We start from the raw sequence: 26,183 nt of genomic DNA, 5'->3' as shown, positions 1-26,183 counted from the left end.
ACAGCTTTAACGCTAACTTTAATTTTCTATCGTTATTTGTGCAGGTACGAGAGTTTGAGGCTTAAAAATGATAAATACAACGTGGTGAATACGATAATCTGGCAACACGACCACAAAGCCAACCACCATGCTGCCCGAATTAAAACTGGATTGCCGTAGTTTGTGTGGAACGAGCACTGCGAGAGAGGGGAGGCGGGAGGGGAAAAGCGTGGGGGAAACACAAACAAATTACCAAATGCATCAACTTTATGAGGAAAAGGAATAGAAGGCGGCGGCGGAGGAAGCGGAGGAGGGAAGTCGACAAAGAAAAAGAGCCCGTTAAGATACGAGAGGACAAAGAAAACGAGGGAGGAGGGAGGAAGAGGCGGAGATGGATGATGCAAGGGACAAAGAAAAATTAGCAGTTCCAAAATGAGGGCGATTATGACAATGGCGATGGTAGGTTATGGGAAGAGGAAGAGAGGAGGAGGAGGAGGAGGAGAGAAGAGGAACAAGATACCTGCCGTAGTTTTACATTCCCATAATCCTGCAGAGAAGCCTCGCATTCCACGCACTCAACTGTACACATTTTAAATTCTCTTCTCTTCTCTTCTCTTCTCTTCTCTTCTCTTCTCTTCTCTTCTCTCCTCTTCCCTTCCCTTTTCTCTCTTCTCTTCTTTTCTCTTCTGTCCTCTTCTCTTCTGCTCTCTTTTCACGCTCTTCTCCTCTCTCTATCATACATTATATAGGTACTGTATGTATGTATGTATGTATCTGCACATTTGTTCTTGCCACACTTTCCCCTTCCCATATCTTCAATTATTCCTTCTTCCTTATTCCGGGATGCAGCGCCACGCCGCCACCATTACTCCCAACACCGCACGTCACGCGCCCGGAAAAGGTAGGGAGAAAAAGAGGAAAAAACAGAAAGGGAAAAAAAGAGGGACCAACGGACCAATTACGGCTTAAAGGAATCGCACATATGGGGAAGGGAATCGACCGCAGTCATCAAGATGGAGGGGACGCGAACGATTCCGGAGGGGTGGAAAGAATGATGGAGAGAGAGAGAGAGAGAGAGAGAGAGAGAGAGAGAGAGAGAGAGAGAGAGAGAGAGAGAGAGAGAGAAAATCTGAAGAATACCGAGAGAGAGAATGAAAATCTGAAAAATACCGAGAGAGAGAGAGAGAGAGAATTTTTTTTATTCAAAACTATTTATTTTACAGGAAGAAGAATGTCTTGTTTTTTTTTCTATTAAAGGTTTTTATGTAATCATATTCGAATGAACCTCGAGTTTTTCTTGTTGCAGGGCATTTTGGATTAGTCACAACCTTCACGAATCGGTTATAAATACATCTACATCACCGAGAATTTTGAGTGAATTCCCAAGTATTTTCTATCCGTCAGTCGGAGTGCTGCCCCTGCAAGGAGTTCAGCAACCCTTAACTGGGCCTGTAAAATCCTGTAACATACGTTTGATAGCTTTAGTTGGGTCATGCATTTTACTGTCTGCTGTTTTATGTGCATAGCCGAATATGAATATATATATATATATATATATATATATATATATATATATATATATATATATATATATATATATATATATATATATATATATATATATACACACACACACACACACACACACACACACACACACACATCTATCTGCACATCTATTTCGTATGAATATCTTATCTGAACACACACACACACACACACACACACATTTACTATATATTTATCTATACTGATACTCTGCTCCGGAAGTCTGCATATATCATGAGCACGTCCACTCATTTAGCTGTAAATGCCAGTCTTCTTGTCCATCAGATACACATAATTTGCACTCATCATTTATACATAACCTGGTGTTAATTGGCTGTGAATCATCACACACTTTTGTGACACCTGCTTGCATAATGTACATGTTGTAATTCTTAATTTAATGTATGACATCGACCTCTTTATTTAACCATTGTAAAATTGACAATAAATTTTAATTTATGGTTGTCCTTTGAATAAGCAAATAGACTAAACACGCACGCTTGAAATGTTTCCCCTACCTCCCACCTTCCTTTTTTCCAGGTGTACGATCATATTTAATCTAAATGCACACATTATACTTTTTAACAAACTTTTTTTTATTCTACTTAAACACTAGACTAGTGAAATGGTTTTGTTTTCCTTATGAGATTGATGATTTATATATCTACACATAATTATCAGAAGTTCCTCAGGTGTGTGTGTGTGTGTGTGTGTGTGTGTGTGTGTGTGTGTGTGTGTGTGTATATAATAGTGTGTGCGTGCCCGCGCGCAAGCACTTTTTCTTGACAGCACAAGGGATGAGTAGAATTAGAAGGCAGAGCATGAGAATAAATTTTTGACAAGTAAAACAGGGAGAGGGAAATGTAATGGACGAGAAGGTGTTGGATCATAAGGGGCCTGTGTAAAGGAGAAGCATGCTGGATGTGTGGCAGGAAGAGAAAGGAACGGAAGACGGAAACAGAGGGATCAATCAAAGTAATGAAAGCCACACACAAAGAGAGAGAGAGTTTAATTTCCACACCATATTCATCATTTGCAGTCACACCCGCGACCTTTACCCGCTTAGCTTTCCCTCAATAAACAAAATGCTCTTGCTCTCATAAATAACAGCTCTTTCAGCATGTGGAGGAAGAGGAAGGAGGGAGGAGGAGGAGGAGGAGGAGCTGGTGGTGGAGGAGGTAGTGGTGGTGGTGGTGATATTGAAATATGAATAAAAATAAACTATGAAAGATGCCGTAAGAATTATGAGAAGAACGACAGGAAAGAGTAAAAAGGATATAACCAATTTCCATCCTAAGATCGTGGTGCACCGTTGGAGTGATATCGAGAAAGAAAAATCATTACCCTTTCGACTGATGATTTATAGACGAGGCCTATTTTTGTTTCTAACGGATGAGATGAAAGGGATGGAAGGAGGGCGCGAGGAGGAGTGGGAGGAAGGCTGCAGGACAAGTAGGCGGAGCAATCAGTGGGTGTGCAAACACTTAGACGGCTCAGGGTAAAAAGTGGAGTGGTGGAGGGGAAAGGCGGGATGAAAGCACGGGAAGATGAGTGGTGGGTATTGACTATCGAAGTGCAAGGGGAAGGTAGGCAGCCGAGCCTCACACGGAAACTGCAACCACTGACAGAAAACACGAAGGATTAGGGTCGACGTGGAACGAGAATGCAGTGGAGTGGAGATAGTGTTTGAATGTGTGAAAGACATAGGGTCGTATCAAAAGACATATCGCCCCCTAAGAACACATAATTGAAGAGGCTTTCGTAGGAGTTGTGAGCATTTCCAGGGGTAGTTTTATGACCCTGGTGGTAGTTTGACCCTTCTTCTGTACCCTGAGCCTAAAAAAAAACTTATTAGAACCTGATCGATCCCCCCTCTGACCTTTGTAAATAGCTGATGTGAGAAGCGTAAGTGTCGTGTAATATCAGCCATACAGGCACACAGCGGAACGGATGGAGAGAAAACGTGAACGATAAATAGATAGATAACCTGAGAGTTCACCGACATCAAATCACACACACGGCCCACTAACTAATCCCGCGGTCAACGTCGATGCGTAATTCTAAAACATTTCGTCGCCCAAGTTCACCTATTTGGCAAGGCTTTCATATGAGTTGTGGGCATTTCCAGGGGTAGTTTTATGACCCTGGTGGTAGTCTGACCCTTCCTCTGTACCGTGAACCTAAAGAAACACTTATTAGAACCCGATTGACCGCCTCTTTGACTTGTAGAATTACTTGATATGGGAAGTGAGTGTGTCTTATAAAATACGTATTACAAGACATTTCGCCGCCCAAGAACACATATTTGACAAGGCTTTCCTAGGAGTTGTGGGCATTTCCAGGGGTAGTTTTATGACCCTAGTGGCAGTCTGACCCTTCCTCTGTACAGTGAACCTAAAGAAACACTCATTAGAACCCGACTGACCCCCTCTTTGACTTGTAGAATTATTTGAAATGGGAAGTGAGTGTCTTATAAAATACGTATTACAAGACATTTCACCGCCCAAGAACACATATTTGACAAGGCTTTCCTAGGCGTTGTGGGCATTTCCAGGGGTGGTTTTATGACCCTAGTGGTAGTTTGACCCTTCCTCTGTACCGTGAACCTAAAGAAACACTCATTAGAACCCGACTGACCCCCTCTTTGACTTGTATAATTATTTGATGTGGGAAGTGAATGTACCTTATAATACCAACCTAGTTACGGTCGATATTATAAGACATTTTCGCTTTTCATATCAGGTATTTCTAAAGATCAAAGAGGGGGTCAGTCAGGTTCTAATGAGTGTTTCTTCAGGTTCATGGTACAGGAGAAGGGTCAAACTACCATCAGGGTTATAAAACTACTCCTGGAAATGCCCACAACCCCTACGAAAGCCTTGTCAAATAGGTGTTCTTAGGGGATGAAATGTCTTGTAAAACGACCCTAGGTGTTGTCACGAAATAAATAAATAAATAGATTAGTTAATACAATAATATGTTATGTCGATATCAGATGCACTCGCTCAAGCATCCGGCAGCTATAAGAGCATAATTCATAAACGAAAATATGGAAATGGACACTACATCTATTATAACAGTATATGACTAAAATTTGCATAAAACTCTCTCTGTGTCTGTGTCTGTCTGTCTGTCTCTCTTTCTTTCTCCTTCCTTGCTTCTCTCTCTCTCTCTCTCTCTCTCTCTCTCTCTCTCTCTCTCTCTCTCTCTCTCTCTCTCTCTCTCTCTCTCTCTCTCTCTCTCTCTCTCTCTCTCTCTCTCTCTCTCTCTCTCCTTCCTTACATCTGAACGTTAAAATAACCGGCAATATCACCAACACTCACTTCTCCCTCCGCGATAAAACTGTGGCGAGGAGGACGATGAAGGAAAGAGGTTAAGTGGCAATAAAGGAAACAGGAAGAAAAATACCAAGCAAACGAAACAAAAGAAAATAGCCTTGCGCGCCAATGAAAAGGAGGAAGCCGAAGACGACGACAAAGGAGAGGGAAAACGGAGAAGGGAATAAGGAGGGGGAAGAAGAAGAAGCAGAGGTCGAAGAGCAGGAGGAGGAGGAGGGGTGACGTTAAGGAAACAACAATCAGCAAAGGAGAAAGATTTATATGTACATACGTAAGAAGTAATACGAAATCTCTCTCTCTCTCTCTCTCTCTCTCTCTCTCTCTCTCTCTCTCTCTCTCTCTCTCTCTTTCTTTCTTTCTTTCTTTCTTTCTTTCTTTCTTTCTTTCTTTCTTTCTCTTTCTCTGTCTTTCTCTCTCTCTCTCTCTCTCTCTCTCTCTCTCTCTCTCTGCTAACGAATCTGATGTTAAAAATATTAAAGTTTTCTTCTATCGTTACTTCCTTCGCTCCTGTTCTTCCCCTATCTCCCTTGCTTCCAGTCTACAAAAATTCTTATTGGAACAGTACAAAGAGCAGGAAACTAATACCTGGAGAGAGAGAGAGAGAGAGAGAGAGAGAGAGAGAGAGAGAGAGAGATTTATTTTATGTATTTTTTTGTGTGAAAAAAAGAGAGAGAGAGAGAGAGAGAGAGAGAGAGAGAGAGAGAGAATGCACACAATATACTGACCCTGTTTAAATTCAAGCACTTGACTACCAAATGCATTATGTTACTCGTTTTAAGGTGTAATTACAGGTTTGTTGCTATTGCTGTCACTGAGAAAGAGGCGAGTGCAGGAATACAACAGAATGACTACTGCATCTGAGGTAAGGCATTGCATCTTGTTTGAGAAAGGATCTTAACCTGGAAGCGGCGACGGGCCAAATTTGTGGCTTTACAGTGTAGCAGCGACGGGCCAAATGTGTGCCATGATATAAACCCCCCAAAATAGATGATGCATAAATCGATCACAAATGCGTTGATATATATATATAATGAAATGGTGTGCGTGAGTGATGATTTTTTGTCACAATTCTCGCTTAGAGGGGCCTTTAAGAAACATGATCCCCGCAGCTACCGGGTTAAGAGAAAATTTCAGTTACTTCAGGTTTGCAAGTCTTCTTCATAGTTTAGAGTATTGGACCACATGTTAGAATGTTTTTTTTGTGTGTGTGTACTGAAAAGGAAGTGGCTCAAAGGTAAAAAAAAATAATTGGAAAAAAAAAAAAAAGCCCGCTAATCACTGCCCCTATAACGGAGAGTATAGAAGAGTGGTTTTGCTTGAATGGAATGAGACTTAATGACACTTAGGTCGATATTATAAGACATCTTGCCTTCTCACATTACCTATTTCTAAAGGTCAAAGAGAGAGTGAATCGGGTTCTAATGAGTGTTTCTTTAGGTTCACGGCACAGAGGAAAACTCAAACTACCACCAGGGCCACAAAACTACTCCTGGAAATGCCCCAAACTCCTATGAAAGCCTTGTCAAATATGTGTTCTTGGACGACGAAATGTTTAGTAATACGGCCCTTAATTCCTCTCCTAATAGATATTAAAAAAAAATCATTAGGTTATTAATTTGTATTCAGTACTTGATAAATTTTCAGTGCTTTAGAAACTGTAACTGTCCTCGGTACAAATCAGTAGAACGAACTGATTTTCTCTACACAATTCGTTAGTGACATTTAACCTTTCATTTCTAACCAAACAAACAAACAAAAAGTAATCCAACAGTCAATTAACTTAACAGGATGACGTTGCTATTTAAAACAAACGCGCTGAAATGCTCCATATGTATTGTGCGTCAGCGAATTTAGAGACGAAGTTATTCAGTGAGAGAGAGAGAGAGAGAGAGAGAGAGAGAGAGAGAGAGAGAGAGAGAGAGAGAGAGAGAGAGAGAGGGGGGGTGACTAACCATGTTCTCCCCCCCTCTAGCTTACTTCCATTACCTACGCCTCACCCGCCCCTTAATTCCATCCCCCTCCTCTCACCACCACCAGCACCACCACCCTCTGCCAGGGACTAAACTAACTGTCAATAATGACCCGAATTATGGCTTTTAATCCTCCGCCGTTGCGAATTTTCAGTGTTTGGAGTGAGTTCGTGGAGGAGAGACAGGATGGCGGGGTGGTGGTGGTAGAGGAGGAAGTTGTGAGGGTGGCGGTGGTGGAGGAGGAAGTTGTGAGGGTGGAGGTGGAGGCATGGAAAGTGAACGTGGACATGCAGCAGTATAGAAGTTCGGAGTGCACGTTTAAGTTGCCTGCGCGTGACATTTAGTTTAATCACGCATGTATGTATGTGTGTGTGTGTGTGTGTGTGTGTGTGTGTGTGTGTGTGTGTGTGTGTGTGTGTGTGTGTGTGTATATCTGCAGGTGCGACGGAACCGTGAAGCAAAATTCCACGTGTAAAACTCTATCTTGTCACTGCAACTTTATCAGCAGCAAATAAGCTGTAGGAAAATAAAATGTCCATGCTCTAAAAATTGGTACTCAATAATTCTCTCTCTCTCTCTCTCTCTCTCTCTCTCTCTCTCTCTCTCTCTCTCTCTCTCTCTCTCTCTCTCTCTCTCTCTCTCTCGGTCGTTCCCTTGCTGACCCTTTTTTAATTCCTCGTATCGCCCCGCTGTCTTAATACTATTCAACTGATCAGTTCACTTAACGCGAGATAAAGGCGGAAATCATTAGAGTGCTTCCACCGGGGTTGGGCAACGCACGCGAGGTTAGTATAAGCGAAACGAAAACTAACTAAACCGAAACACTAATGGATGCGGGGTAATTATTGCAGGTCATTTTTTATGTTGCCTGATTAATCTATCCCCCTCCCCTCCCCCCGGCTCACTGCTTCCATTTCCCTCTCTCTCTCTCTCTCTCTGACACGCATGTTGCCAAAATCAACAGCAAGATTTTTAGCAATAAATGTAAATCGTATCAAAGACAACTTCAACAAAAATGCAAGAATTACAGTAATTAATGCAATCACTCGTGATAAGTATCATCAATTACGGCATAAAGATATGGGGCACAACAAACATCACACAAACACAACCGATGCAAAAGCTTCAGAATTTTGCCGCAAAAGTCGCACTAGACGGCGGTGCTAAGCATGACCACGCCACACCTTTCCTAAAAGAACTTGGCTGGTTAAAAATAAGTCAGAAGTATAAATACGAAATAGGAATAATGACCTACAACATCATCAAGGGAAATTTTCCTAACCATTTGCTCTCAATGCCATCAGTGAGCGATATGTGTCCTGTTCCTACCAGACAACACCATCAGTTATATGTACCCAAAACTAACACATGTACCGGAGCAAGATCCATATTAGTGGCTGGAGCAAAACTCTGGAACAGCCTTCCTTCCTACGTGAGGAATGCACAGTCTTTGCTATTCTTTAAGAAAAGCCTGTTCCTTTATCTTCTCGGAGATCAATTCAATTTGTAGTTAATTTTATCAGAAGCAGGTTATGTCTCCATTCATACTGTTTCACTTTTATGATAACTCATCTTAAGTGTGCCTAAGACCAATGTTTTATGTTCTGATTTTAACCGTTTCACTTTTACGATCACACATTTTAAGTGTGTCTGAGACCAATGTTTTAATACTTCACTTTTTACTGTGTCACTTTTACGATCACTCACTTTATATGTGTCTGAGACCAATGTTTTAACTTGTCTTATTTCATCGTATTGCATTTTATCTCATTTAATTTTAATTCTAATTTTATTTTATCTTATTTTGTTTTATTTTATTTTTTATTATTATTTTTTCTGTTATTTTAGGTATTGCACATGTGCGGTATCATCATTGTATATATATTTTTTACCTTTACTGTTATCCGTAATCTTATTATAGTGTATCCGTGTCTGTTGTACTGCCTAGGAGTCAGCCATCTAGTATTTCATTACTTTTACAACAGTTCTCAGCTCTGTCTTCAAGATATCTAGCATTTAATACACTCATTATAATGCAAGAATAACCATTGTAAAAATGGTAAATAAATTTCTGATTCTCTCTCTCTCTCTCTCTCTCTCTCTCTCTCTCTCTCTCTCTCTCTCTCTCTCTCTTTAAACAACAATCTCGACTAACGACAATTTTTTTCACATTTCCATCCCGCCAAGCCATCTCACCGTCCGAGGGAACACAGGTGCTGGCTGGCCGACCTGAGATTAAGGACAATACAAGGCAAGCTAAGATGAATGAGAGGGAAGATGGCTATACACACACACACACACACACACACACACACACACACACACACACACACACACACACACACACACACACAGTTTGGGAAATGGGTGTAAAGTTTCAGGGAAAAAGAAAGGTTTCAGTTGGGTGAGAGCGAGAGAGAGGGGGGGGGGGCGTCTAAGCGAGGGTGGTGCAAGTTGAGTGCATGGGAAGAGAGGTCAGAGTGCGAGGGAGAGGGATAAACGGAGTGGGGGAGTGGAAAAGATGGAACGGAGTGCTTTAGTGACGATGGGGTTAAGGCAAGTCTCCCCTCCACACACCTAACGGAGCGTGCTGGTCGTGTGTGTAATTCCCCATGGTCTGATCACACGCTTGACTCTCGATCCCCCAACCCGAACGAGCTTGGAGCTTTGGTGACGGCGGCTTTCGGGTTCTTTGGGTACGGCAGGAACCGCACATCACACTGACACACCCGGGAGGGGGACACAACCTCAAACCCATTCACTGCTGGGTGGACAGGGGACGTGGTTAAAGAAACTGCCAGGGAATCGAACCCGGGACCACTAGGTTGTGAGGCGAGCGTGCTAATTACTCCACTACGTGTTTGCATGTTTGTTTGTGTGTGTGTGTGTGTGTGTGTGTGTGTGTGTGTGTGTGTGCAGCAGGTCACTTCAAATAGAACCAGACTAGATCCATTAAAATAGGCAACGAGAGAGAGAGAGAGAGAGAGAGAGAGAGAGAGAGAGAGAGAGAGAGAGAGAGAGAGAGAGAGAGACTGGAATTCATTAACTTTGAAGGAATTCCCAAGTTAGTTCACCATTACACACCCACCCACCCACCCACCCACTCCCACACCCACACCCACACAGACTTGGTGAATTCTAATGGAGTATAGTTAAAGAACACAAGACTCGAGCACACAAACTCCAGCAAGAGGACCGGGAAACTGGCGGAATTACACCAACACACACATTAAAACAAAAGGGCTGTCGGAAAACTTAATTGAAATTGTAAACTAAACAAAAACAAAAACACAAAAAAAGGGATAAAAAACGGGAAACCTCATACCAAATAAAAATAGCGGCGAGCACTTCAAATATATACGAACAAAAAACGCCGGAGTATTACGGCCGGCCTGAACAGAGGTTATGCCATGAACGTAAACAACCACAACTTTCACGAACACAAAACAGCCGAGGAACACAATGGAAGGACCGGCCTAAGAACGAGAAAACGAAAGCTAAAATGAAACTTCAGGGGGAACCGCCTTACTCTCTCTCTCTCTCTCTCTCTCTCTCTCTCTCTCTCTCTCTCTCTCTCTCTCTCTCTCTCTCTCTCTCTCTCTCTCTCTCTCTCTCTCTCGCGGGCCCTGTTCCATTGCCGCGACACAGTTATACAGCCGCGAAATAGATAACACTCCAGCTGCCGAAATTGGGCGACAAGTATGCCACCGATCGTTCCCAACACTTCCTCTTCCCCGATTCTGCTTCCTCCTCCTCCTCCTCCTCCTCCTCCTCCTCTTCTGTCTATTCCACTTGCGTCTCTTACTAATGATCACTCTCACCGCTAACTCTTGTCTCTGCCTCCTCCTCCCGCTTTTTATCCATCTCTTACTAAGTCCTTTGTCTACCTCCTCTTCCTCTCTATCCACTTCCTATTCCACTTCCATCTCTTACCAATGCTCTTTCCAATCTCCAAGTCACCCGTCTACCTCCTCCTCCTCTCTATCCATTTCCTATTCCACTTCCATCTCTTACCAATGCTCTTTCCAATCTCCAAGTCATCTGTCTACCTTCTCCTTCTCTCTATCCATTTCCTATTCCACTTCCATCTCTTACACAATAATCTTTCCAATCTCCAAGTCCTTTGTCTACCTCCTCCTCCTCTCTATCCATTTCTTACACAATAATCTTTCCAATCTCCAAGTCCTTTGTCTACCTCCTCCTCCTCTCTATCCATTTCCTATTCCACTTCCATCTCTTACCAACCATCACACCCACCGCTAAGTCTTCTGTCTACCTCCTCCTCCTCCTCCTCCTTTAGCTCTTTTTCCTTTTCCATCTCTTTTCATCGATCTCTCCCAACGCTTTCTCTTCCCAATTTCCACCTCTTCCTCTTCCTTTAGTTCTTCCTACTAATGTATATCCATCTCTTACCACTGATCGCTACCAATGCAACTCATCCTCTTCCTCCTCCTTCTTTAACTCTTTTTCCATCTCCATCTCTTTTCATCGATCTCTCCCAACGCTTTCTTTTCCCTATTTCCACCTCTTCCTCTTCCTCCTCCTTTAGTTCTTCCTTCTAATGTATATCCATCTCTTACCACTGATCGCTCCCAATGCAACTCATCCTCTTCCTCCTCCTTCTTTAGCTCTTTTTCCATCTCCATCTCTTTTCATCGATCTCTCCCAACGCTTTCTCTTCCCTATTTCCACCTCTTCCTCTTCCTTTAGTTCTTCCTACTAATGTATATCCATCTCTTACCACTGATCGCTCCCAATGCTACTCTTCCTCTTCCTCCTCCTTCTTTAACTCTTTTTACATCTCCATCTCTTTTCATCGATCTCTCCCAATGCTTTCTCTTCCCTATTTTCACCTCTTCCTCTCTTACCACTGATCGCTATACCAATGCAACTCATCCTCTTCCTTCTCCATTAGCTCATCTTTCCATTACATCACCACCGATCGCTCCCAATGCTACTCCAAACTGATTATACCTCCTCCTCACCACCCACCTCCTGCAGCTCTTCTTCTTCCCCCTACTCCCACACCTCCTCTTCTTCTTCCTATATCCTACTCATCTCCTCTTGATTTTCAGTTTCCTCCGCCATCTCCCCCGGCTCGTCTCTTCTTCCTCTAAAATCTTCTCTTTGCATTCCTTAACTTCCTATTCTCCTTCCTCCAAAGCCTTATCTCTCATTCTTAAGTTCCTTGATTTTCCTTTTTTTTTTTTTTTACAGCAAAGGAGACAGCACAAGGGCACACAAAAAAAGGAAACAATAAAAAAAATCCCGCTTTTCGCTCCTCCTTCTTGCTGTATATCCGGCTTATCTTCCACCTTCTCCTCCTCCTCCTTCACTTCCTGCTATGCTTCCTTCACAACCGCTACGGCTTTTTTCTTCCTCCCCCTCAGCGTTGCCATATTATCGTACTCTGAGCATTGCATTTATAATTTTTAGGCTCCAAGACCGTCGTAACCACACGAGCAACGATAGAAAATTAAAGTTATCGTTGAAACTGTTAAAGAGTGATGGTTTTCGCTCTTTTTTGCTAGAGTTATCGCTCAGAAACTAGGAAATAGCAATGCGCTGAGTACGATAATTTGACAACGCTGCTCCCACTCGACCTTGCTCGCCTCCGTTTCTACCTCTCCCTCAGCATCGTACTCAGTCACTCCTCCTCTTGTTCTTGCTCTCTGCCCCCCCCCCCCCGCCCCCCTTTCTCCGCTGCACTCTCTCGCTTCCTAACACCGAGAATATTACGTGACAAGGAATTATTGCACATTAAATCCAGAGTTTAAATGAGCGCCGACTGCAAAAGTATAGACGCACACACACACACACACACACACACACACACACACACACACACACACACACGCATGCACGCACACAACACACATTTCCTCTTACCCACAACTACAAGGCGGGTCACACCACAGATTAATGACCATGGAGGAGGAGGAGGAGGAGGGGAAAGCGGTGGAAGAGGTGGTTTCACACTCATGGTTCTCCACCGCTTCCACTTCCCTCTCTAATCAACACTCTTCCATCCCCTTCTTCCCTCCTTCCTTTCCATACTCCCTCCCAACTTTAAGTCTTTAAGTCACACAAAAGTTGCACATGGCGAGACAGAAGAGAAGTAACAGGGGAAAGAAGATGGAGGATTTAAGGTCGGTATTATAAGGCACCTTCACTTCTCACATCAGCTATTTCTAAAGGTCAAAGAGGGTGTCAGTCGGGTTCTAATGAGTGTTTCTTTAGGTTCACGGTACAGAGGAAGGGTCACACTACCACCAGGGTCATAGAAGTGCTCCTGGAAATGCCCACAACTCATACGAAAGCCCTGTCAAATTAGTGTTCTTGGGCGGCGAAATGTCTTACAATACGACCCAAAGTCTCTAGTCGCCCAAAAGTTGCACATGGCGAGATAGAGGAGAGATAACAGGGGAAAGAAAATGGAGGATTTATAACGGTTGGTATTATAAGACACCTTCACTTCTCACATCAGCTATTTCTAAAGGTCAAAGAGGGGGTCAGTCGGGTTCTAATGAGTGTTTCTTTTGGTTCACGGTACAGAGGAAGGGTCACACTACCACCAGGGCCATAAAACTACTTCTGGAAATGCCCACAACTCCTCAGAAAGCCTTGGCAAATTTGTGTTTTTGGGCGGCGAAATGTTTTAAAATACGACCCTAAGTATTTTTACTCTTCTTATATTAATTGTTTCCGCGTTAGCTTTGTACAGATATCGAAGCGCATGTCAGGGTAATGTGTGGCGTCATTTGAGGGAAGTGGAGGAGGAGGAGGAGGAGGAGGAGGAGGAGGAGGATTTAAGTGGGATTTGTCGCAGTGATGAATCGTCCTGGTACGTGTTGGAGATGGCGGTGTTGGTGACCAGGCGTGTGCCCTCCTATAGTATACCCCCCCCCCCCTTCCCCCCACCTCGTCTCTCTCTCTCTCTCTCTCTCTCTCTCTCTCTCTCTCTCTCTCTCTCTCTCTCTCTCTCTCTCTCTCTCTCTCTCTCTGCCCTCATATAGTATAACCCCCCACCCTCACCCCGTCTCTCTCTCTCTCTCTCTCTCTCTCTCTCTCTCTCTCTCTCTCTCTCTCTCTCTCTCTCTCTCTCTCTCTCTCTCTCTCTCTCTCTCTCTCTCTGCCCAGGTTAATTGCCTTCCACACCCCGTCTCTCTCTCTCTCTCTCTCTCTCTCTCTCTCTCTCTCTCTCTCTCTCTCTCTCTCTCTCTCTCTCTCTCAGGCCTCACCAATCACAGGGTAATTAGAACTTTTCCTCACGCCTGTGTCCGGTAATTGGTCGTTCCACCGCGAATATCTTGCCTGTTTCCCCTCCCACTAGAGCCGCGACCCCCGGGCCATCACACACACACACACACACACACAAGGTTACACAGCCGATATAACACAATACGAATAATTCCCCACATCACAATGGGTCGGTTCCCTGCCTTATCGGCCGCATTCTCCCTGCCTCCTCATTCTGTTTCTCCCTTATTCTCTCCCTCTCTCTGGCCGCATCCTCCTTGCTTCCTCACTCTGTTTCTCTCTCCCTCCCTCCTTTCCTCCCTCCCTCTCTCTGGCTGCATTCTTCCTGCTTCCTCACTCTGTTTCTCTCTCCCTCCCTCTCTCTCTCTGGCCGCATTCTCCCTGCTTCCTCACTCTGTTTCTCTCTCCTCCTCCTTTCCTCCTCCCTCTCTCGGGCTGCATTCTTCCTGCTTCCTCACTCTGTTTCTCTCTCCCTCCCTCTCTCTCTCTGGCCGCATTCTCCCTGCTTCCTCACTCTGTTTCTCTCTCCCTCCCTCCTTTCCTCCCTCCCTCTCTCTGGCTGCATTCTTCCTGCTTCCTCACTCTGTTTCTCTCTCCCTCCCTCCCTCCCTCTTACTCTCCCCTTCTGTAACAACCCACACCCAATCTCCTACTGACATGGTTGTTCCCCTCACGCACACGCAGCCGCTTCCCTCATGCAAAACAATAACACAAAAAAATCCCTGACGCTACAACGCGGAGTACAGTTATGTTCGTGCATTTTTGGCGCAAACTTAGACGCGTTAGCAAATATGACCCGGGTAACTTTTCCAATGAGGCTAAGGCTAGAGCGCTCTCAACGTGTAACGCGAGAGAGAGAGAGAGAGAGAGAGAGAGAGAGAGAGAGAGAGAGAGAGAGAGAGTAATTCATTCAATACTTTTAATTTCCGCGGGGTTATAAAAGTATAAAGAAAAATCGTGCAATCTCTCGCTGGAAATAAATAAATTTAATGTGACAAATGAATGCTCGAAAAAAAAAAGTGCGGATGCTTATTATTTTTTTCTGCGTCGTCAGATTACTGCTCTCTCTCTCTCTCTCTCTCTCTCTCTCTCTCTCTCTCTCTCTCTCTCTCTCTCTCTCTCTCTCTCTCTCTCTCTCTCTCAGCCACACCACTATACCGCATACCAGGCAATAAAATCAGGGAACTCGTGTAATAAAACCATGTACAGTCCGTATATTAATCCCAGCCCTCCCCCCTTCCCCATCCCTCCTCCCTTCCCCAGGCCGGCACCACCACCCTCCTGCCAGACGAATTCCTATAATGTTTCGTGACAGCTGGACACTTCCACCGCCATCGCCGTCGCTGCAGTCACCATATTGCTCTCCTGTCTTATATTGCATTGCCCGACACTCCTGTATGGCCCGTGTCCTCTCTTATCCTTCCCTCCAGCCCGCCGACATCCAGCGATTTTCACTCAACTTGCCCCTGACCCAATAGTTCTCGGCCTTTTCGTTTGCGGCACCTTGACTTTGCTGCATCCTCACCCTGCTGCCCCACTTTCCATTCCTGACCAGACATTGCAGCCACCAGCTATTTCTCCTTTTCCCTCACTTCTCCCATTGGTCTACTGGAGGTGACATTTTCCCTCACAAACCTTAGCTCTCCTTTTCCTCCTCCGACTCTTAGTCACTTTCGCTTCTCACATTATCTATTTCTAAAGGTTAAAGAGTGGGTCAATCGGGTTCTAATGAGTGTTTCTACAGGTTCACGGTACAGAGGAAGGGTCACACTACCACCAGGGTCACAGAACTACCCCTGGAAATGCCTACAACTCTTACGAAAGCCTTGTCAAATTAGTGTTCTTGGGCGATGAAATGTCTTAAGATACGACCCCTGCTGCTGACCGCTCCTTCTCACCGTCACTTCCTCCCTTCGGGGATCTCACGTTTCTTCGGAGTTAATGAGTTTCGAGTCAGGTGACACAAGCTTCGGAGGAAAGGATGAAGAAGGATGCTGGAATAGAAGACGAGGACTAGAAAGGCAAGTGACAAATAAAAATAAAAAAATGCGACAGAAAGGGCGAAAGGAATAAAAAAAAAAAGTTATGTTTGACAATGATGACTAAACGCAAATGCTGGTGCAGACAAATGCTGAGTGGTCTGGTACACAGTGACGCGGATGAAAGGATAGAGGACGAGGACAAGAAGGGCGAGAAAAAAAACAAAAAAAACTGTAATGTCTGACAATGACGGCTAAGCGTAAACAAAGGTGAGAAAAAAAAAATGCTGAGTGGTCTGGTACAAAGTGATATGGTACGGGGGAGGGATGGGGGAAGGGGAGGGGGAGGGGAGGGGACAGGAGGATAGGAAGGAAAGGAATAGAGGGGGGGGTGGGGAGGTCCTCTGCTCATTACCGTATATTGCTCATCCACCAGCGGCCCTCTGCACATTACCATAAACAAACAATCCTCTTCCGTCATAGCCCTCACCATGCCCTGCCCCTCACCCCCAAATCCCCCACCCGTGCCCAATTAAGACCCCCCCCCCTCACCGCCCATCCCCCCCCCACCTCATCTATTCACCCAAGCGACTACACTTTAACCGTCGATATGTCAGACGCTCCCCTTTTCTCCCTGACCCCCAAACCCTGAATGGAGAAGAGGCGCAGAGTGGGAGAGTGAGTGCAAAGAGGAGGCTACGACTTGGTATGTGAGAGAGAGAGAGAGAGAGAGAGAGAGAGAGAGAGAGAGAGAGAGAGAGAGAGAGAGAGAGAGAGAGAGAGAGAGAGAGAGTAGGGTAATAAGCTTAAGAGGATGCACATAGCCTAATATAAATCCACAACAGCTCCCGTAATCAAGTTAAGGAACATACCAAGAGTGTATTTCCATGTTAACGTATGCAAATCCCTTTCTCTGTATTCCTCATTCACATTACACAGACTCGTTTACCTCCGCTACGTCACCCATAAATGGCAGCCCCGCCCAACCATACAGGCCTTCCGCTCACCCGCATTCAACCCTTCCGTTAAGCCCCATCCACACCAGATATATGACCTCCTGACCCGGCCCGTCCACCCCTTCTGTTTAGCCCTATGACCACACAGCGATCCATCCCGAATGACCTCCAAATCCACTCTTTCAGTTAGCCCTATCCACAAACCAATGAATGACACGCCGATCCACCCCGAATGACCTCCAGATCCACCCTTTCAGTCAGCCCTATCCACAAACCAATGAATGACACGCCGATCCACCCCGAATGACCTCCAAATCCACCCTTTCAGTTAGCCCTATCCACAAACCAATGAATGACACGCCGATCCACCCCGAATGACCTCCAGATCCACCCTTTCAGTCAGCCTTATCCACAAACCAATGATTGATCTCCTATACTAACCTATCCATCCACCCTTTCAGTTTAGTCCCATCCACACACTGATAAATGACCTCCCAAACTGCCTATCCACCCCTTCTATTAACCATATCCACACGCCTATGAATGACCTCCAAACCCACCCATCCATCCCTTCCGTTTAGCCCCAATCACAAACACACCTCCTAACCCACCCAAACATCTCGTCCACACACCGATGAATGACCTTCTAACCCACCCATCCACCTTTTCAGTCAATCTCATCCACTCTCGGTCGCCGCCTCAAGACTGTCGATCCCCTTCCCCCGAGCTTGCATATTGAGCTGTTCGACTTTTACATCTGTTAGGTTCAAGTCATTCCACGCCTAATGATGACCCGGAGCTCTCGACTCTCGTGCTTTTGAGAAGTCTTGATAGTTTCGTTTTATCTAATCTCTTTCTTTCTCAGCAGTCTCTCTTTCTCTCTCTCTCTCTCTCTCTTATTCATCCCTTACTGAAAATTTCCTTCTCTCTCTCTCTCTCTCTCTCTCTCTCTCTCTCTCTCTCTCTCTCTCTCTCTCATTCATCTCTTATCTGAAAATTCCCCGTTTCTTGCTTGCGTCCCTCTTCCGCTGCTCGGCAATAGTCGGGGCCGCTTGGTGTCGGCCCCCAAAGCCAAGTTAGAGTGTCACGTTAGCGGGGAAGCAGCCTCTTACATCTCATCTCAAGGCGATTGCTTCCTCCCTGCTCCGCCCCGCGTCACCGTTACGGCGAGAGAGAGAGAGAGAGAGAGTATAATATATGGGGAATAAGAAGGAAGAGGAGGAGGAGGAGGAGGAGGAGGCAGAATTGTGTTAGAGAGAGAGAGAGAGAGAGAGAGAGAGAGAGAGAGAGAGAGAGAGAGAGAGAGAGAGAGAGGAGAAGGAAAAAAAAAGGCATATATACGTGGTACAGCGAATGTGGTAAAAGCAATTCAAGCACTGATGAAGAATAACGGAGGACATGCTTCGGGAGGGGTGGCGCGCGGTGCGTCAATTATGTGCTTTATTTGTACACATCACCGTCTAGATATTCGTCATAACGCACAGCCCCTCTCCTATTACTGGGTTATCTTATTATAAATGAATACACACACACACACACACACACACACACACACACACACACACACACACAAATGAGAACGTTCCAGGAGGGTACTGGCTGGCGTTCACAAGTTCACAAGTCCAGCATGTAATCAGACCGTGGGCGAACACACACACACACACACACACACACACACACACACACACACACACACACACACACAAATGATAACTTTCCAGGAGGGTACTGGCTAGTGTTCACAAGTCCAGCATGTTATCAGACCGTGGGCGAATACACACACACACACACACACACACACACACACACACACACACACACACACAGGCATACACACGCACGCACGCACGCACACACAATGCAGCTCCTCCGACTTTTTACCCTTTACCCGCTCCTGCATTTTCGTCAGCACCTCCCCCATGCACACACCATCCCATGACTGTCACGGCACACTGCGAGCCTCACGCGTTACGTCACTGAAGCACCAAGAACAGCAATGGAAAAAAAAAATAAAAACACGAACAACACCTCACACCGACCCGTCTTTCCAGCACGCCCGCCTAACACACACTGCCCGTCACAGCCGCCGTTCCTGCCACCGCCGCCACCCCCGCCAGGAGTGTAGGGCCTCGCCACCTCTGCAAACTCTCCTCCTCCTCCTCCTTCTCCATCCCCTCTTCCTCCTTCTCCTCTTCCTTTCAAAGCGTAGTTAGTGAAGCCAAATTTCGCTCCAAAAATTCACAAGTTTAGACGATAATCTTGTTTCACCCCAAGTTTGTGAGTCTCGATCTTTTGACCCTGACGTGGTTATCCCGTTATCCCTTCCTCCCTCCCGTGCGCCTCCGCTTCTTCCTCGCTTGGCCCATACCATCTGACGGAGGGGAAGCACCCGAACCTCCCATGGCTTTTTCTCCTCATGTGGATGGAAGTGCCTCCAAATATCATGCAGCTTTTCACCTCCACATCCCCTTTCCCTTTCATGGCAATATCGAAGACTCTCTCTCTCTCTCTCTCTCTCTCTCTCTCTCTCTCTCTCTCTCTCTCTCTCTCTCTCTCTCTCTCACACACACACACACACGTAGCTACTTATCATCAGTCTTCCCTTTCCTCGTCACGTCGCCGCCCTTCAGTATCGGAGAGTCATCATGCTGACCCATACCGATGCCCTCCCCGCACTAGGATCAGCGGGGACGTGCATGAATAGGGCGACACTGTACCCGTCACAAACAGTCGGCAACTGTTGCGCAGAATTATATCAAACTGTGCTAAAAGAAACAAGAAATGCTGCTCCGATAGTCGGCGCTTCAAGTCTGCCGAAAGGGAAGACGTGGCCGTGGGAGTGATTTAAGAGAGGTCGCATGTCCCTACTTCTGTATTTTAGTAAAAAAAACTCTCCGGGCAGCTCTCACCAGCATTCATTTATATTACATCCCTTCCGCTTGCAATGCCGCTCCCATCTTTTCCTTCCACACCACACCACCGATTTAGATGCACCCACGCAGCCCATTTCTCCTCGTCATGGGCAATCAACTCCCATCCGCCTTCTCCCCTGCCATGCCCTCCTCTCCCCTACCCTCTCCTTCCTCCTGCCATGCTTCAGCAGAGAGGCGGCCTTCTGGTGCAATGAGCAGAGATATCCCTACTGGCGGTTGAACCACGAGCCTCACATGCCCCTGTCTTATGGCAGACCTTCACAGGGCCGTTTAAAGGGGAAGGAGACGTGCCCTGCCTTTCCTACTTGCTCTCTCGTTTTTCTGCTCCCTCTCCTCTGCCCTATCGCTGATGGATTGGTGGTTTCTATAAAACGGCGAGAACATACGACGAGGACAGGGAGAAGGGTGTTAGTAATTCTTAACTGAAAGTGGAGACAAAACTTTCACGGGGTGTAGATAAGAAAAAAAAAGTTCTACAAGATGGAGAGCGAAAAGAAAAAAGGAACTCGTTGAAAAGTATGGAAAAAGAGAAGGTAGAAAGACGAGAGACGGGAGGGGGACTCAAAAGACTGTGTGGAATGATAACAACTACCCCTGAGGGATGACAGCTGAGGTTGTGCGTTGCTTGCTCCCCCACCTCCCCTGCATCCCTTTCCCTCCTCGTAAGATCATTCACAATTCTTTCCGTTCCATGCCTCACTTCTTGCTCTGCTCCGCTTCTCTTCCTCCTTCCGCGCCACTGCCACATACTCTCCTCAACCCACACTATGTCTTCGCTAACGACGCCACAACATACCTTCAAAACCACCTCACTAAAACATCATACTCTCAACCACTGTATTATAGACTACCCTTAGTCTCCATTTCCGTTCTCCCCAAAATACCCCTTTTCCTTTTTTCTGACATCCCGTTTCCCCGTAAAACACCCAACAAAACAATCGAATGTACGGACATCTAAACCGGCTTCTAACCCCCCCCCCCCCTTTTTCTACGCTCCTTCTGGCACGTTAATTGTGTGTGCGAGCAGGTGTTGATTACTGGTGCAGGTGGGTTCCCTTGGTCGGGGCCCCGTTGTCTTCATTAAGGTAAGGATTAGGTAACGATCAGAGCGGGCGTAGCATGGTGCGGGGTATCCATTCCTTAATACCACCGCCGCCGCCGCCACCACAAACTCAGCCCTCTCCCTGCCCACACTTCCATCATTGAGGCGATTTAGGCAGCGCCACCGCCACATCCGGCTGGATGGCGTTAGCTGGCACTATCATCTGCGCGAAGGTGTTGCCGGCACTTGTCCTCTGTCTAAGTGGCGTCTGCCGGCACCATTATTCCGGCAGACTGAAGTGATTGGCCCTTCTTCTCTACACAAGACCTTGCACCATCAGAAACACTACAACGAGGTGGAGAGGCGATGTGATGTTGCCACCACCTGGCAGCCATGCAAACAAAAACTGACTGCCCCTGCCACGGGTTAATAAATAACTATGAGTAGAAAATTCCACGCGGGAGAAAAAGATCCACTGCGAGTGTAATTATGCGACAAGAAAATATATTATACCCAAACACACACACACACACACACACACACACACACACACAAAAAAAAAAAAAAAAAAAAAATCTTATACCAAATGAAAAAAATGACAAAAATGGCCAAGTAAAATATAAATGATGACTAAAAAAAAAAAAAAAAGAGGGAAAACTGAAGTAGGAAAAAACAAGGAAAAACAGAACTATAAATATAACTGATAAGTTACAACAAAACCACGGAGAAAAACATGGATGGGAGTGACGGCCAAGCAGGCACCGGAAAATATTAAACAAAGGGTACAGCATAGGATAACGGGTGGGGGGGGGGAGAGAGAGAGAGAGAGAGAGAGAGAGAGAGAGAGAGAGAGAGAGAGAGAGAGAGAGAGAGAGAGAGAGAGAGAGAGAGAGAGATTCCCCCGCTGCGGGCCCTAGACCGCGCAACAACATATATGTACACAATTTAAATATGTAAGATGTAAAATTAAAGAAAGAAAGAATCAGCTAACATAATTTCTGTGTTTGACCAATCCGTTTCTGTCTTGTAACAAAAATGCAATAACACGATTTTTTGCCTTGAACTCTTTTGTAACATTAAGTAAAATCATGGTGACAGTCTGACAGGCAAAGAGTGCAGTTCGTGTGTGGTAAAGGGAGGTAACACTGCGGCCTTCCATCAAGCCCCTGCCGACGCCCCGAAGTCCCCCCAGGTTCACCAGCCCGCCCATTCTGCTGTTGAGAAGTCTGGTCAGGTGCAGTGCAGTTGAAGCCTCGTTACTCACGTGGGGGCAAAATGCAGGCCGCTCACCACCGAGGCTGTGCAGATTGTTCCCACGCACAGCAACGAGTCTTCCCGCCAGTTGCATGGATTAGCGCTCCACCGCTAAGCCCTTTTCTGAGTGACCGCCGATACCGCTTCTACCTGCCCCCCCGCCACCTGCTGCTACCTCACCCAGCATCTTGACCTGGGGATGACCTCGGATTAACACCTACTCGCCATCCAGAAGAGGATTACCTCCCGCCTCATCGCTCAACCACACCGCACCCCTCCACCTCCCCATCCCTCAAGCATCATCACAACTTTCCCACCGTTAATGTAGATTACCTACCCAAATGCCCCTATCATATTGTACTTTTTGTAGTTATTCATTATGTTTTCATAATACGTACATTTTCAGCCTAACGGCCGCAATTCCTCAATAAACCGATTATTATTATTATTATTATCATTATTATTATTATTATTATTATTATTATTATTATTATCATTATTATTATAGTACAGCACATTATGGACAACTATTCTCTCCAAAAATAATGCGGTGTTTCTTTTACCTCCGTAATGTCCATATTTACATAAGTAGTAAGTCTTATTGAATTTTATGGGACTGGCTCTGCCAAACTAAACATTAGATCATTGAAAATTTAAACAGAGGTTCGTAACAACATAACACCTTAGGCATAATATATATATATATATATATATATATATATATATATATATATATATATATATATATATATATATATATATATATATATATATATATATGTAACTACCACCAATCTGACGTGGAATAAACAAAAGTTAATAAGAATTAATATTTGTACTGCAAATGACTCTCTTGGTAAGGTCATTGTTTCACAAACCTGAGAGCCTTCACGGAGGAATAGGACACAGAGGCGCTGGTTCAGGTGTTTAGATGTTAGGGAAAAAAAGGGGAAAGAGGAGGAAGGGGAAGAGGAGGAGGAGGAGGAAAAAGAAGGGTAGGAGAATTCATTAATCTTCCAAGCTGTGTGTGATCATTACCAGGGGGTGGGTTTAACGGATAAAGGATACAAGACACATGCACCTGAACCCAGCAAAGAGGGCGCAGTGAAGGGGGAGAGGAGGGAACAAGCTAACCCTTCAGCCTCCTCGTAACACACACTAGTTTTATCGGTAGTGCTGACTCATCTTCCTTCGCCTCCACCACCGAACTCCGTTAAAACCAATAAGTAAATAAATAAAAAGGTTAAGCCTCCCTGCCTCCAACATAAATTTTAATCAAAGTGAAAGGAAGAGAGAGAGAGAGAGAGAGAGAGAGAGAGAGAGAGAGAGAGAGAGAGAGAGAGAGAGAGAGAGAGAGAGAGAGAGAGAGAGAGAGAATTATAATTATATTACCATTGGGTTTTGAGTCCTCTGCATGAGACCCCACCACAACCACTAGTCCACTACCACCACCTCATCACCACACCTGCCAATACCACCACCTCATCACCACACCCGCCAATACCACCACCTCATCACCACACCTGCCAATACCACCACCTCATCACCACACCTGCCAATACCACCACCTCATCACCACACCCGCCAATACCACCACCTCATCACCACACCTGCCAATACCACCACCTCATCACCACACCCGCCAATACCACCACCTCATCACCACACCCGCCAATACCACCACCTCATCACCACACCTGCCAATACCACCACCTCATCACCACACCTGCCAATACCACCACCTCATCACCACACCCGCCAATACCACCACCTCATCACCACACCCGCCAATACCACCACCTCATCACCACACCCGCCAATACCACCACCTCATCACCACACCCGCCAATACCACCACCTCATCACCACACCTGCCAATACCACCACCTCATCACCACACCCGCCAATACCACCACCTCATCACCACACCCGCCAATACCACCACCTCATCACCACACCCGCCAATACCACCACCTCATCACCACACCCATTACCACCACCTCATCACCACACCCGCCAATACCACCACCTCATCACCACACCCGCCAATACCACCACCTCATCACCACACCCGCCAATACCACCACCTCATCACCACACCCGCCAATACCACCTCATCACCACACCAGCCAATACCACCACCTCATCACCACCCGCCAATACCACCACCTCATCACCACACCCGCCAATACCACCACCTCATCACCACACCTGCCAATACCACCACCTCATCACCACACCTGCCAATACCACCACCTCATCACCACACCTGCCAATACCACCACCTCATCACCACACCTGCCAATACCACCACCTCATCACCACACCTGCCAATACCACCACCTCATCACCACACCTGCCAATACCACCACCTCATCACCACACCCGCCAATACCACCACCTCATCACCACACCTGCCAATACCACCACCTCATCACCACACCTGCCAATACCACCACCTCATCACCACACCCGCCAATACCACCACCTCATCACCACAACTGCCAACACCACCACCTCATCACCACAACTGCCAACACCACCACCATCACTTTTACCACCCACATCCCTACCACCACAATTATCATCAGAACCACCACCACTACCACCATCAGAGCCACGACTACCATAATTATAATCACCACCACTACCACTACACCATCACCACCACCGTCACTTTAACCACCCACACCCCTACCACCACAACTCTCATCAGAACAACCACCACTACCACCATCAGAACCACGACTACCATAATAAAGATAATCATCACCACCACCACCGCCGCCGCCAATTCCACAACCACCTCCTCCTCCTCGTATGCACGCTCCCTGCCATCTGGCCTCGGCCTACAGCCGCATAAATTCCTAGCCTCGCGTCGACATAATGGCAACGAGCCGGATGTGGCGCAGAGCTTCGCGGGAAATCTGGGCACAGAACAAGGTGGCGATGCGTCTCCAAGAAATAAAAGTGGCCGAAACTGCTTCTGTAAAATATTTTCGTGTGGTACGTGGATGAGACAAAGGACACGTAGAAGGAGGAGGAGGAGGAGGAAGAGACGAGGAGGAGAGAGGGGGTTGAAGGGGCAGGATAAAGAGATGGGGTGCAGCCGAGGGGAAGGAATATTCGCGGGCCTGGCTCAGGTGACTCTCCTCCCTTCCCACCAAACTGGCGGGCCACAAAAAATATTTATATACAGTATAGGGTTTTTAAGAGACCTAAAGGGAAAGTTACCAAGACCACCAACACATAAGCCTTGCATACACGAGGAGGAAAACAGGAGGAGGAGGAGGAGGAGGAGGAGCAAGTGAACTAAGGAAGGAAGAAAAGGAAGAAATTTGGGAGGAGAAGAAAGGGAGGAGGGGAGGGAGGGGATCATGGGAATGCCATTAATGAAGCATAATGGGAAGGTGTATGATAAACAGGTGTTAAGATAACCGGTGGTGATGGTGGCGGCAAAGATGTTTGTTTTGAGAGAGAGAGAGAGAGAGAGAGAGAGAGATATTCAATGGTGCGAATAGAGGAGACGGACGTATGTTGTCACGCAAGCAAATTCGCGCACCGCCGCCCACAGAAAAAAAAAAAAAAAAAAAAAAACAATGAGCGAAAAAGATTCTGGGCGAAATCGGAAGAGAGAATAATGGGAATAGGGGCTTTAGAAGAAAACAGGCATGAGAGAGAGAAAAAGAACATGGCAGAGAAAACGTAGAAATATTTTTTGGGGGGGAGAAAACTTATACTCATGGATGATAGATTTAGTCCTCTTCGATCCATGTTTTTTTTTTTTTTACAACAAAGGAGACACGTTAAGGGCACAGAAAAAAGGAAACAATAATAAAAAAAAAGCCCGCTACTCGCTGCTCCTACAAAAAAGAATCAAAAGAGGTGGCCGAGAGAGGTCAATTTCGGGAGGAGAGGTGTGCC

At 45.9% G+C, this 26,183-nt stretch overlaps 1 protein-coding gene across 1 annotated transcript in view; it reads right to left on the bottom strand.

Moving 5' to 3' along the window:
* Positions 1–26,183, bottom strand: part of LOC126985149 (neural-cadherin-like) — a 100,121-nt gene that overhangs the window by 60,745 nt on the left and 13,193 nt on the right. The gene's annotated exons all lie outside the window — the stretch shown is intronic.

This window comes from Eriocheir sinensis, chromosome 58, assembly GCF_024679095.1.
Source record: "Eriocheir sinensis breed Jianghai 21 chromosome 58, ASM2467909v1, whole genome shotgun sequence".
Lineage (NCBI taxonomy): Eukaryota > Metazoa > Arthropoda > Malacostraca > Decapoda > Varunidae > Eriocheir > Eriocheir sinensis.
Note: the sequence above shows the minus strand (reverse complement) of the source record. Positions and strands in the feature narration are given on the sequence as shown.